The sequence below is a fragment of the Neovison vison genome, chromosome 6, assembly GCF_020171115.1.
Source record: "Neovison vison isolate M4711 chromosome 6, ASM_NN_V1, whole genome shotgun sequence".
NCBI classification, from domain to species: domain Eukaryota; kingdom Metazoa; phylum Chordata; class Mammalia; order Carnivora; family Mustelidae; genus Neogale; species Neogale vison.
The window spans coordinates 20,957,389-20,972,464 of NC_058096.1; the positions used below are offsets into that span (position 1 = coordinate 20,957,389).

Genomic DNA, 15,076 nt, shown 5'->3' on the forward strand with positions numbered 1-15,076 from the left:
ATCCTGTACACCATTGTTGTGAATGTAAATTGGTGCAGAAAACAATGTGGAGATTTCTCAAAAAATTAAAAAAAAAATAGAAATAGCATATGATCTGGAAATTACACTGATGGATATTAAGCCAAAGAAAATGAAAATATTAATTTGAAAAGATATGAGCACTCCTTTTTTTTTTTTTTTTTTGATATGAGCACTCCTTACCATGAGATCTTAACCATGAAAAATGAGTGGGCAACTAGGCAATGGTCTTACTTTTATAAACCAAGATAGAAGAGTTGGTGAGAAACAGACCGACTTTAGATACGACAATGGGAAATTATAAGTCCTCGTTTATTTCCAGGTCTGAGCCTATCTTAAGGTCTAGAGCCCATAAAATGAAAGCAAGACGTAGTATCCTTGTAAAAGCACCCAGAAATCCCACTTTGCCACTATTCTATAAATATTCTCCCAGTCTTTTCTCAAAAATATCTGCAACCAGTTATCTGAGCAACTGTATACTGGAGAAAAATGAATACTTAAGGCATTTGATGGTTAAGTGCCAATAGTCTTGATAGTAAGGAATCTGAATGTTGTCATGGCCCCCTAGTTAGAGTGAGGGTCTTATGGATGCAAAACACGAATGTAATCCTAGCCCGAGTCTCTTACGGTTTGTCCAATATTTCTGAGTATCTAAGTGCTGTTCATTTTCTCAGGTCTTAAATGGTCAATTGATGCAGTTATATTGAGCCACAAATAGAACCTTCATATGTATTTCCTGATGTGAGGAAGTATCACGAGGAAAATAAATCATAATTCATCATACTCTAGGGTCACTCTCAATGACAGAAAGGATGGAGGGATGGTGACCCCAACAAACCTCAATCAAAACCAGGTAGATGAAGCTGAATGATATGGACTACTCTAAGTGCAACAAATAATTAGGCCTCAAACTCAGTTTTATTCCAGTTATGAGGTTTTTATGAGCACTAACCAACAGAGCAGCTGGCACTCAATGTGCTACAACTGGTCTGGCAATTTTTTTTTTTTTTCTGTACTTATCAGTAAAAAGGATCAAACATATGAAGGAAAAGCAGGACACTTTACTCTCTTCCCCAGGGCTATGCTCATTTTCCTTCTGTCTGTTACTATATAGTTCACTGGGACTCTTCTCATCCAGACAGGGGTTGGCTCAGGAGCCAAATCTAGCCTGCATTTTTATGTTTATGAGCTAAGAACGGCTTTTGTTTTGTTTTGTTTTGTTTGTTTGTTACATCTTAAAGAAACATAAAAAAAGACAAAGTAAACGAAATATGACAGAGATATTTGTGACCTGCAAAACCTAAATATGTACTGTCTGGTCCTTAAGACAAAGTTTGTCAAATTCCAACCTGGAAGCTCGTATAGTATCTTTCTTTGCTGCTTTATTTAATAATAAACATACATACAGTTTTCTCTGTATTAGTCGATGGTGCCTTTTAAAAAAAATCTCTAAAAATATTAACCCAATTCCCACAACAATCTATGAAGATGAGTCCTGTTAATATCTTTATTTTACAGATGATAGAATTGATAAGGCTCAGAAGGATTATGTGACTTGTCAACTCATATAGCTAGTAAGGGCTGGAGTCAGGATTAAAACCTAGGTTTATGGCTTCAAATTTTCATTCTCTAATGCTCATTCCATAATTGAAAACATGTATTAGGTTCTTAACATTCTTATGATCAAGTTGAGAATTTGAGAGCAAATAAAATTAAAAAAAAAACTTAATGAAAAATGATTCAAACAAGTAAATGGATACATGAAGCTTTCAAGTGAGGCAGCATCATAGTAAACTTCTGTCAGGTTAGTATTTCTAATATGAAAATAAGCATTAGAATTCATGAACATAGTACAGGAATAGATGAGAGGATGGAATTCTTATTACTCAGCCAGCATTACCATAATCTATTGTTTTATTCGGTGAGATGAATTGAATGATGGATTGGGTTAATCTCTGTAGTGACATTTCTCTTTGTAACTTATCTGTAGATGAAGAACATACAGGGGCACCTGGCTGGCTCTGTTGGTGGAGTGTGAGACTTTTGGTCTCGGGATTGTCAATTCAAGCCACATGTTGAGTGAAGAGAACACTTAAAAATAAAATCTTTAGAACAAAAAAAGATGTCTGATGTCCAGATCATATGTACATTAATATTACTCTATTTTGCTAATGGGGAAAAGAAGGATTTTAGCAACAGAAGTTTGGACTTCTTGGGTTCACAGGTATAATCTGTATTGGAAAGTCAACAATTTATTAAAATATCTAATAGCATTGCTAACTGGAAATTCCTGTCATCTCATAAGTGGGAAAATAATGTCTAGGGCTCTCTTATTTCTCAATTTGCCACAATTTTTAAAATTATATATATACTTTTCCTATTAGAAACTATCGAATGGCAAAATCCCCATTCCAAGTAACATAGAGTGTCTTCCCTTTGCTTCTTATAACCAATTTGTCCTCTTGAGGGGAGAATGTTTTAAAGCATAACCCTTCTATTCAATTCTGAGTGTAATCTCACAAGTGACTTTAGAAGCTTTGTGGAAAGGAACACATAATAAAGACTGGCATAACAAGCATACCGACATAGAAACAGCTCTAAATCAAAAGAAAATGAAAAGACTGTATGTGAAATGTATTTTTACGAATACTAGATAGAACTATTGATGTAAACTGCCTTATTTAGAGTTGTCTAATAAACATGTAACTTCAGGCAGTGCTGAAACCTGATAAACACTTATTCATTAAAATCATGATGATGCTTTATTGGAGGTTAAGGCATCTCCATTTTGCACTGGTGCCATGAAAGCAAATCAGCTTGTTTGTTGCTCCTCAATTCCTCAGTCTCTTTCATATAAGGGTTTTTACCCATCTCATGGTTGTCAGAGTACATATACGGCAAAATAATTCTTAAAATATGACACTGAGTCTATTTTATTATTTCTCTTAAAGTAGGTCTTTTTCTAAAGATTTTATTTATTTAATTTAATTTATAAATTAATTTTTTAAGATTTTATTTATTTATTTTATTTATAAATCTCAAAGAGGCAGAGAGGCAGGCAGACAGAGAGGAGAGAGCAGGCTCCTCATTGAGCAGAGAGCCTGATACAGGGCTCGGTCCCAGGACCTTGAGATCATGACCTGAGCCAAACGCAAAGGCTTAACCCACTGACCCACTGGCCCAGCCAGGTGCCCCAAAGTAGTTATTTCTCTAACACCCCAAAGATGTTTTAAGATACAGTATTGTTCTTCACATTATCATTTTTTAAAGATTTTATTTATTTATTTGAGAGAGAGAGATCATGGCGGGTAGGGTCAGAGAAAGAGAGAGAAGCAGATACCCTGCTGAGCAGGGAACCCTACATGTAGCTCGATGTCAGGCCCTGAGATCATGATCTGAGTCAAAGGCAGACACTTAATTGACTGAACCACCTAGGCACTCAAAGTCCTATCATTTTCAAGACAGAAAGACTCAGTATCATTAAGATGTAACTTGTTCCCAAACTGATCAACAGATTCAATACAATTCCAGTAAAAACAAAAACAAAAAAACTAAAAAGGGCTTTTGTGAGCCTTGAAAAATGTACACTAAAATTTATTTTTTTAATTTTTAAATATATTTTATTTAAGCCAATGTAGCTAAATATTATCATCCATCATGTAACCAAAATAAATATATTGAGATATTTTACATTTTTTTCTCTTTTATTACCTTCAATGAGCCAGCTTACAGTACATCATTAGTTTCTGATGTAGTGTGTAACTATTAGTTGCATATAACACCTAGTGCTCATCACCACATGTGCCCTCCTTAATACCCATCACCTGGTTACCCCATCCCCCCACTTCTTCCTTCTATAACCCTCAGTTTGGTTCCTGAAGTCCAGAGTATTTCATAGTGTATCTCCCTCTCTGATTCGTTCCCATTTAGTTTTCCCTCCCTTCTCCATGCTATTCCTTATGTTTCACATTTGAGTGAAACCATACAATAATTATCTTCTGCTTGACTTGTTTCACTTAGCATATTCCCCTCCAGTTCCACTCATGTTGATGCAATTGATGTGTTTTCATTCTTTCTGATAGCTGAGTAATATTCTATTTTATATACGAACCACATCTTCTTTATCCATGCATCCACTGAAGGGCATCTCATCTCCTTTCACAAATGGGCTACTGTAGGCACTGCTGCTATAAACATTGGAGTGCATGTTCCTCTTCTCTTCACTATATCTGTATCTTTGGGATAAATACCAAGTAGTGCAATTGCTGGATCATAAGGTAGCTCTATTTTTAGTGCCTTTAGGAACCTCCATACTACTTTCCAGAAAGAGAAATTAAGGGATTGAATCCAGTTCCAATAGCACCAAAAGTCATAAAATACATGGGAATAAACCTAACACAAGAGGTAAAGGATCTATACTCTAGAAACTATAGAGCATTTATGAAAGAAATTGAGGAAGACACAAGAGATGGAAAAACATTCCGTGCTCACGGACTGGAAGAATAAAGATTATGAAAATGTCTATGCTGCCCAGAGCAATCTACACTTTCAATGCAATCCTTATCAAAATGCCATCAACATTTTCACATTATCATTTTTATTTGTATTTGCCTTAGAAAATTTTTTTCCTCGACTATTTTTTACAACAGCTTAGACTCATCAGAGAGTTTATTCTAAGACATAATTAAGAAAAGCCAATAAAATATGATTATAGTTGAGGGGAAATTTTTTTCATGAGCCATTGAGGAGAATTCTAATGGGTCTTTCCAATTCCAAAGAGACACTCTTTTCTTTAAAGGCAAGAATGTTCAAGAAAAGAAAAAAAAAAAAAAAGTGCCTTAGGGAAGATCAAGATTGACTAGGTAGGTGCCCAGCCCTAGAAAGCTTTCTCTGTTGCAAGTGTGGAATTATGAGAAGACGCAACAAAGTTCAAACCAAGAGTTATTAAAAAAAAAAAAGTGATTAACAGAATACAGAATATTGAGATGACAGAAAACCAGTTAGTTTTCACACATTAGAAAATCTTGAGACATGCTCCTAATTCTAGGATGGGAAAGTAGAAACTCAGAGTCAAGTGTTATCTAACCTAGATTAATCAAATAAAACTAACTCAAAAGAATTAGGTTGCATGCTTATTGGACTATGGTTATTTTACTTTATCGACAAATGAATGCCTATTTTTCACCTAAAATTTCTCTATACAATTGGTTGGTGTCAGTGTTCTGTCTCTCTCTGGTGTCTGAAATACACCTGCACAATTAAACAATGTGTCTAGCATTCAACATATTTGTAGCTATTATTATTATTTTGCATTAAGTGTTTCTGTGAACAGTTCAGAATTTAAAACAAAACAAAACAAAAGCATGAAATTGGTTGTGCTTTTCCTGTAGACTTACAGTTGCATAAACTTGGGAGCATCTTACTAAAAGCAGGCCAATAAGTGAGAATTACTGACCTACATTTTTCTGGCATTGCAGAAAACAGGACCAGGTACTAATAATGTAGCAACTTAAGTGCTATGTGCCAATTATAATATAAATCTTCAGTTGTTACTTTTTATTTTATTGAAAATTCATTGTGTGTGATAATCATACATAATTTTGTTCATGAGGAAACAATTTAGTTCTCATCTTCTATTTTTTTCTCGTGTTTTTTCTCTTTTTGTTATTGCAGCTCTTATGCTCAACTGTTTTGAATTTGTTTTCCTTCCTGCCTGAAATTCCGAAGCCAATTCACTGACCTACAAACCTTATTAAATTGCATATATCTTTTCATCATAAACCTAACAATTTTGCTGACACACTATCTTCTCAAGGGCATAAATTATTCCTAGATGGCTTCAAAAAAAAATAGCTTTCACTAAAGTGTTTGCTTTTGTATATTTTTAATGCAAAACATAGATGGCTGATAAATGTCACAACAGAACCCAGCATCATCAACATAAGCTTTTAATGCTCTTTTTCAAAAAAAGCCAAAGGAGAGAGCAAGGAGAAATATCCTAGTTCTACTTCTCTTCTGCTGCTAAATTACTTACGATCAAATAAGCAACTTCTGTTGTTTTAAGTATTTGACACCTGCCATTATAAACATTGGAGATATCATCCAAATTCTAATATTCAACTCTCTTCTGGGAGTTTAGAGGAGTTTCAAATGATTGCTTGGGGATTCACATTAAGGCAGTGTCACCCAAAGATGAAAATTGAGTAGTCCAATTTTTGAAATGCCAAAACCCTGCAGCATGGTAAAGTGACAGTGATTTCTCACTCTAAGGTTGGTGCCAACACACAGCGCCTGCTGTTATTTGAACTTCTGATTTAACTAAACAGTGTTCAACCTCATTTCTCATTATGGTCACATATCTATTTCTCTAGCATATGCATGACATCTGAGTGTACATGAAGTTGATTGTTCAAGGAGTGAATAAGCATTCTATAAACTATTCCTGCCCTTTCTTGCTTTTCATTGTTCACCTTGTTGTTGGGGGGAGAAGAAAAAAGAAAAGAAAACAACAACAAAACATTGTTGTATCCATTAGCAGATGAGTAGGAATTTAAGGGAGAAGGTTACGAGGTAGATTTTCCCTATATAGTAGTTCTGACAGGAGATTTGGAGGCTCAAAACACTGACTAAAATGAACTGAGTAGGCTTTACTTCCATATGTGCTAGGGGTATTGAACACTATCACAAGCTATGCTAACTCTGAAAGTTTACAGAAGTGGGATTAAATATTTATGTGCTGACTGTATTACATTAGGGGCATTAATTCTAAGCTGTTAAATATTTAAGTACCTGGAGTCTTTAGCATGAGGACACTTAATTATGTTTTTCATTACGTTTTAGTAATAACAGATATTCTTTGAAAAATTGAGAAAGCTTTGAGAAAATTCCATGTGAGTGTACAAAGTACTTTGCACATATAAATATAGTGTTAATCTCTTTTTTCTACATAATATGATATTTGAATTATAAAAAAACTTGGTGTACTTATAGCATGTACAACATTTCTAAATTGGGGTAAAACTACCACTTCTAGGCCCTAGAAAGAAATACAATATGCATACCTAGCCCAGTGCTCACTTACCCACACCCCATATGTGCACAGGGACATGTACACATATATCATTTGTGTGGAGTGCCTCTTTGAGTCCCATTTTAAAACAGTTTCAGTGTATTTCTTGATATGTCCATGGACTTACATCCAGGAAATCAGGTTGTTATGTTAACCGGGACTCTTTCTTCCCCAGTCTTTGAATCACATTGGAAAAGAACTGCTTTGGTGTTATCTAGGTTTCTTTTTTAATCCTTCTCTGTCATATTTGGGAAAATTTCCTGAACTATTCTGATTCTTAGTTCTGTTATCTGAAAATTACAATAACAATAGCACTGTCAAAATTAGAGTTAAACATCCTCATCTGTAGATCCACTGCTGATTCTGGTGACAAACAAATACCAGTTCCCACTTCTGTCTTTAAAACCAGTTACCAGAGGTAAAGTGGGTAGGGAATAGGGGGAACAAGTGATGGAGATTAGGGAGTGCACCTGTTATGATGAGCACCAAGTACTGTATGGAATTGTGGAATCACTATATTCTACACCTGAAACTAATATTACACTGCATGTTAACTAACTGGAATTTAAATAAAAACTTTTTAAAGAGTTAAAAATAATATATCTTATAAATTAAGGACAGGAGAAAAATGTGTTTCCCAATATATTTCACAACACTTTAATACTGTTTTATGTATAATAATAATGTGAGATTAAATGCAGAGTGTTTTTGTCCTACCCTGACTGCTTCTTAAAACACTGCTACACCAGACTTGCCAATCACGCAGCAACCAGAAAGGTTTGGTTAAACAGACTAAGTGATGAAATCTTATTAGTTAAAACCTGTCCAGCAACTTTAATATTCAATGGGGGCCATTCTTCTCGATATATCCTTTAAGGAATATCCAAGACGATCAGTGTGGTCCTGCTCATTTACTCTCAGGATGGCACCCTCTTTTAATACAACTGTTTTGTATTATTTTGTATTATTTTCATGAATACTGTTATATGGTAGCTTCTCTATGGATACATTAAAAGTGTGAACACTTCAGTATTTTGGGTTTTTTTTTTCTTAATTATTAAAAAGTTGAATTGTAATGAACCATGCTACCTCTTTCTACTAACAAATGTTGACAGCTCTGTTAATATCATATCAAATTTTGTTCAAGTAAGAGTAGAAAAAAATAGGAAGAAATTAAATCTAATTACATCTTTACCTTATAAATGTAACTGAATAATGCTTATTTTATTTAAAAGTGATAATATGATGCTACAAAATGGAAATTTAGAAAACAGAAATATACTTATGAATGAAGCATATTCTGAAAAAATACATATGCCAATTAATGTACACATTTTAGATTAAAATTAAATAGGGAGGCCATAAATACATTCAGTGATTTAAACTACTTTAGAGGACCTAAGATAGCAATGGAGAGGGAGGATCCTAAAGTCCTCTCGTTCCACAAACACAAGTAGATAACTATCAAATCATTCTAAATACCCCAGAAATCAACGTGAAGACTGACAGAACAAACTTCACAAGTAAAGATAGAGAAGAAAGCACACTGAAGAAGTAGGAAGTACAAAGACATGGTTTTGGGAAGAAGCTAATCACATCACTTGTGCTGCTGAACGGAGGGAGACCTGGTCACAGAGGAAAAAAAAAAAAACATGTGCACAAGCACCAGAGAGAGCAGCCCAAAGAGAAATGCACAAGGCAAACACTTCCCCAAAGCAATTAGCTGGAAAATGAGAGAGACTGATTTTTGAGAGTCCTTGCAATCGGCAGAGCTTAAAGATAGTTTTGAACATCAGCAGTCCTAGCTGGGATAGAGCCATGGGGACACTGCCCCTCCTGGATATAAGGCAGGGAAACAACTTGGAGACAGACAGAATGGAAACAGTGATATGAAAAATGCTTGGGACCCACAAGGCAGATTAGTTGCTCTTCTTGGAGTGTTTCCAGGGAGGTGGTGTGCATGTGTGGAGGGGTCCTTTCTGGGACAAAGGAGCTGGATGAGCCATTTCCTTACCCTGCCCCTCAACATAAATGTAGTCACCTGTGGTAAGCCACACACTGCTAACACTGAATGCGTAACTTTTAAAAACCAATCCCATAACCCTGTGCTCTGACAGGACTGCTCTTCTTGGTCGATCTGGTCTCAGTCTTAGCATGGTGGGCCCCTTCCCCAGAAGACCAGCAGAAACCCTTGTGGAGGCCAAGAAAAACAGGGCTGTACCCACCTCGTGTCTAGCCCTGACATAAGTACAGCCATCTTGGCAAAGCAAAATCTGGCACCTTGCACCCCCTCTCTGCCTGCTCCTCTCCCCTCGGCAGTATGTGTGACATTCCTCAGCCACCTCTAACTGCCCTAAAAGGAAAACAAATAGTTAACTTGCAAAGATCACAATCCTGCAAAACAGGAGTCTCCCTAGGTTTACAAATGTCCTAGAGATCTACAAATAAAGAAGCTATCTAACAATAGCACAATTTCCAGAGGCAAATAACTCAGTTCCTCAAGCCCTAAATAAAGTTAAATTTCTTCTAAACCCAAATCTCACTAGCAAGGATGCTTGATAGCAAGAATGTGACATTCCACCGGGAAACTCCCAATTGTCTTCATATTAGTGCCTCATTAATGGGAATAATGGCCTTGGCTTGATAGTAACCAGGCCTTCAATATCCTGACAGTCTTCTTTACCCTGATAGCCCTTCTGAACACTCCCTTTGTCCTTACCCACCGCCGAGTTCACCCCTACTCTGCCTTTAAAAACTCTGACTATAATCTGGCTTGGGGTCCAAGTCCCTACTCTGCTGTGTCAGGTATACTTGGGCCCAAGCTTAAGCTTGTCAAATAAACCCTCATGTGATTGCATCGGTGCTTGGCTCCTTGGCGGTCTCTCAGACACGAAAACTCGGGCACAACACACTTGCCCACACCACATCTCCTGACCCGAGATTTCTGCAGGGGTTCAATTGTCATGGTGGTATCTGGCCCCAATTAACAAGTAGACCAGAGCACATCTAGTTAAAACTTGCTACATTCTGGGGGCACCTGGGTGGCTCAGTGGGTTAAAGTCTCTGCCTTCTGCTCAGGTCATGATCCCAGGGCCCTGGGATCGAGCCCCACATTGGGCTCTTTGCTTAGCAGGGAGCCTGCTTCCCTTCCTCTCTCTCTCTCTGCCCACCTCTCTTCCTACTTGTGATCTCTGCCTGTCAAATAAATAAATAAATAAATACTTGCTACATTCTGGCCAAGGATCAAATACTGCCCACTGCAGGCAAGGAGAGCCTCTACAGATGACTGGCCTGATGACAGAGCAACCTAAACCCAAGAGTAGAGTACACACAGGACACACCAGAGACAATGTATAATGTCTTCTTCATAAAGCTATTACTCTTAGGAGTAAGAAACATAATGGTCTTTTCTCCCTCTCCAGAGAAGAGGGCAGAGACTTGGACAGAATTCCACAAGGGAGGAATTCATTCCAAATGAAAGAACAATATAAGGTCCTGGCTAGAGATCTAAGTGCAACCGATGCAAGTAACACTCATGATAGAGAATTTAAAGCAACAATCGTAAGAATACTCACTAGGCCTGAGGAAAGAATGGAATACTTCAGAGATAAAAGAGTTAAAAAGCAATTAGAAATGAAAAATACACTAACAGATTCAAAACAGATTTGCGTAGTGAGCACAAGGATGGAAGAGGTAGAGGAATGAAGAAGGGATATAGGAGAGAAAATAATGGAAAATAACAAAGCTGAACAAAAGAGAGAATTATGGAACATGAGAATAGATTTAGGGAATTCAGTGACTCCATCAAACATAGTAACATCTGTATTATAGGAGTCCCAGAAGAAGAAGAGAGAGAAAAGGCAGCAGAAAATTTACCTAAGGAAATGATAGTTGAGAACTTCCCTCATATGGGAAAGAAATCAGACGTCCAAATCCAGGAGGCACGAAGAACTTCCATCAAAATCAATAAAAGCAGGCCAACACCAAGACACAGAAATAAAGAAAAAAAAATCCTAAAACCAGCAAGACAAGGAAGTCCCTAACTTACAAGAGATCCATAATGCTAGCTGCAAACCTCGCAACAGAAACTTGGCAAGCCAGAAGAGACTGACATGGTATATTCAAAATGCTAAAAGGGAAAAATCTGCAGCCAGGAATACTCTATCCAGCAAGGCTAGCATTCAGAATAAAAGGAAAGCTAAAGCATTTCCCAGACAAACAAAAACTAAAGGGGAGTTCATGACTGCTAAACCATCCCCGTATGAAATATAAAAGGAACTCTGAGTGGAAAGGAAAGACCAAAAGTGATATATACAAGAAGGGGACAGAGAAAATTTCCAAAAACTCTTAGTGTAATATCCTCTAGGTCCATTCATGTTGTTTCAGATAGCAAGATTCCATTTTTTTATGGCTGAGTAATATATATGAAATATACACCACATTGTTTTTATCCTTTCATTTGTGAATGGACAAGGATTTCACTTATATGTAGAATTCAAGATACGAAACAAACAAAAATAAAGAAGGGGCACGAAAACACTCTCAAATAACAGAGAACAAACTGGTGGTTGGCAGAGGAGAGCTGTTTGGGAGGGATGGATGAAATAGACAAAGGTGATTTGTTGGAGGCCACGGCACAGCTGGAGTCAAGGACCAAACCAGGCCCTGACTTGTGTCTCCTTCAAAGTCCGGACACTTTGACAAGGTTAAGGACGGGAAAGTTGAGTGCACCAAGAAAGGGTCTGTGCTCTGTGTCCTGCGCTCGCCTACGTGACTTCCCACACCCTCTCCCTGCAGTAGGGAACAATGTGGCCAGAGTCCTGAGTTCTTAGTTGGTCCTTGTTGTTCTGTACCTCCCATGATCCACTCCCTGGTTGATTGTCTTGCTAATGGCTTTAGCTGAAACTACCTGACGTCACGAAGTTTGCTTGTAGTTAATGTAAACTTGTTATAGGAACTTGCGGTCATCTGACTAGGTACTGATGTAATGCTCCTCCTATTCTGGTCTGCCTTATAAATGCTTGTAAGATGTGGAATGAATTTGGCACTGTTAGACATCATCTTCAGTGTCCCTCCTGCCCCCATCTCTTTGTCTCTTAATTTCTTTTCATCATCCTCTTAGCCCCCACGGTTACCCGGGCCGATTTGTCGCACCGGCCACGACAGTGATTAGGAGTACACATATCATGATAAACACTAAAAAAAAAAAAAAAAAATGTGTTGAGTCATTATATTCTACACCTGATACTGATAAAGCCCTGTATAAAGCATTGCTTTAAAAAAAAAAAAAATCACACAAATAGAATACAGACTTGAAATTCTTTGAGCAGACAAAACTAGTTTAGTCATACAAGTAAAACTTAGTTTATTTTCTAAGACAAGTGAGGCTAATATGATCTGGTTACTTCTTGCTTATGTCTCAAAACATCATAAGTGAAACTTAAATTATTTCCCCAAATCAATATGAAGTAATCACTAACCAACTCCCTTAGACTTAAGAAAATACAAATATTGCAACCAATCACAGTGAAGAGTCAGCAGCCACAGCCTCTATACTATATAAGCTGCTTTATAACAATATATAACTCTGGGGCTCCCTGAACATGGCATTGGCAAGATCAAGCACCTAGGAAAGGAGGCAAAAATGGAATCAAGAAGAAAATGGTTGATCCATTCTCTAAGAAAGATTGGTATAATGTGGAAGCACTAGTTCTGTTCGATATAAGAGATATTGGGGGGAAAACAGAAATATCGGAAAAACACTAGTCACAAGAACGCAGGGAATCCAAATCACATCTGATGGGTTCAAGGGTTCTGTTTTTGAAGTAAGTAAGCCTTGCTAATCTTCAGAAAGATGAAAAATCATTTAAAAATTAAAGTTAATTACTGAGGACATTTGGGGTAAAAACTACCTAATTTCCATGGCATGGATATTACCTGGACCAAAATATGCTCCATTGTCAAAAAAAGGCAGCCTGTGACCAAAGGTCATGTTGATGCCAAGATTACTGATGGTGATTTGCTCTGTTTACTTTGCGTTGATTTTACTAAAATAAATAAATAAATAAATAAATAAATAAATAAAACATGCATACATACATACATATGAAATAATCAGAGTTAGAAGGCCTCTCAGCATCAACAAGTCTGCCAATTTTGGGAAAAGATGCCAGAAATCATGACTCAAGAAGTGTAGATAAATTATTTGAAAAAAAAAGAAAGAAAAGTGGTCAATAAATTGATTCCAGCAAGCATGAAGAAAAGACATAGAAAAGGATTGCCAGTCTATTTCCACTTCACGATAACTTTCTAGGAAAGTAGAAATGCTGAAGAAGCCTGAGTTTGAATTGGGAAAGCTCATGAGGCTTCACGGTGAAGCTAGTAGTTCTGAAAATATGTGGCAGGTGAGACACATGTTAAAGCTCAATGAGCTGATATCAGAATATGAGCCATCAGTTCAAGAATCTAATTAAATTCAGACCTTTAATGGTGACAAATAAAAAATCTTTTTTTTTTTTAAAGATTTTATTTATTTATTTGACAAAGAGAGATCACAAGTAGGCAGACAGGCAGGCAGAGAGAGAGAGAGGAGGAAGCAGGCTCCCTGCTGAGCAGAGAGCCCGATGTGGGACTCGATCCCAGGACCCTGAGATCATGACCTGAGCTGAAGGCAGCAGCTTAACCCACTGAGCCACCCAGGCACCCACAAATAAAAAATCTTATTGTGATGCTTAAACTATATCTATAACTCTGAACCTAATTCCATGTTTGCTCCTGGTTTGCAACTATCTTTTTGGCATGTACGCAATAAACTTTTTCTACTACTTCAATAATTTGTTGGTTTTATTTCTCCATTTTGTTTCCCTCCCAACTTTTGACAGTCATGCAGACAGAGACTTCATGGATAGGATAAGTTCCCTTATAAATATCAAGACAGCTCCCCTGTCCTTTCTGCCATGTGAGGTGACAGCAAAAAGTCAACTGTCTAGGAAGCAGTTTCTCACCAGACAACCGAATTCCAGGCAATATGATCCTGGTCTTCCCAGAATCCAGAACATCATGCTTCTAAACTACATTGCCTGCCCTACCTGATACAGACTTCTGGGTCAGACACATTCCCTTATAGTTTTAATGTCCCCATAAAAGCTATCAGAGGGATGCCTGGGTGGCTTAGTTGGTTAAGTGCCTGAAACTCCATTTTGGTTCAGGTCATGATCTCAGTGTCCTGAGATCAGCACCTGTCAGGCTCCATATTCAGCGTGGAGTCTGCTTGAGATTCTCTCTCACCTCTGCCCCTGCCCCTTCCCCTGCTCATGCTCTCTATCTCTCCTTAAAATAAATAAATAAAATCTTTTTTTTTTTAAAGCTCTCAGAAGATATGTTACAGTCCTCTTGAGTCTGATTTGCATAAAGAAGTCTTTAACCCGTTAAAGAGAATTTTGGTGGTATTTATGCTTTCATTGATTTAACATGCTTCATCTGCTCTATGCCAAAAGTTGGAATAACTTTGCATGCATGTTTAAGTCCTTAAATAAACAGAATAAATTAGGTATCTATATCGTCTCTATACATATTTAGGCAGAGAGACTTAGATAAAATTATTTTCTAAGATCACAAGTAGTGACCCTACAGCATTTGTTCTTTATAGTATAACACACATTTCTCTGTCCTACTCCATTAGATTATTAAGTTATTTAATTAAAAGGAGTGATGTTTTAATTTGCAGGATTTCTGAAAAATATATTTATAAACTGGAATGTTTTCATGGGTTATAATGGCTTTGAGTACAGGATGCTCCACCAATGTGTAAGTATTTTCTAGAAATACTGAATAACACAATTATCTGAAAGTGGTAGATGTATTCATGAACTGTACAAATTGAGTGATCATCTACTTAGGACTTTTCCCATCAAAGCAATTTTCTGGGAGGAATAAATGGAAAACTGTCCCCCCACCTTTTCTATGCATCTCACATCTTGGTAGTCATTA

General features: G+C 37.0%; 1 pseudogene; it reads left to right on the forward strand.

The window, feature by feature from the left end:
* The window catches only part of LOC122910010, a 195,354-nt pseudogene extending 181,794 nt beyond the window's left edge, over positions 1–13,560 (forward strand).
* Positions 13,561–15,076: the final 1,516 nt, after the last annotated feature.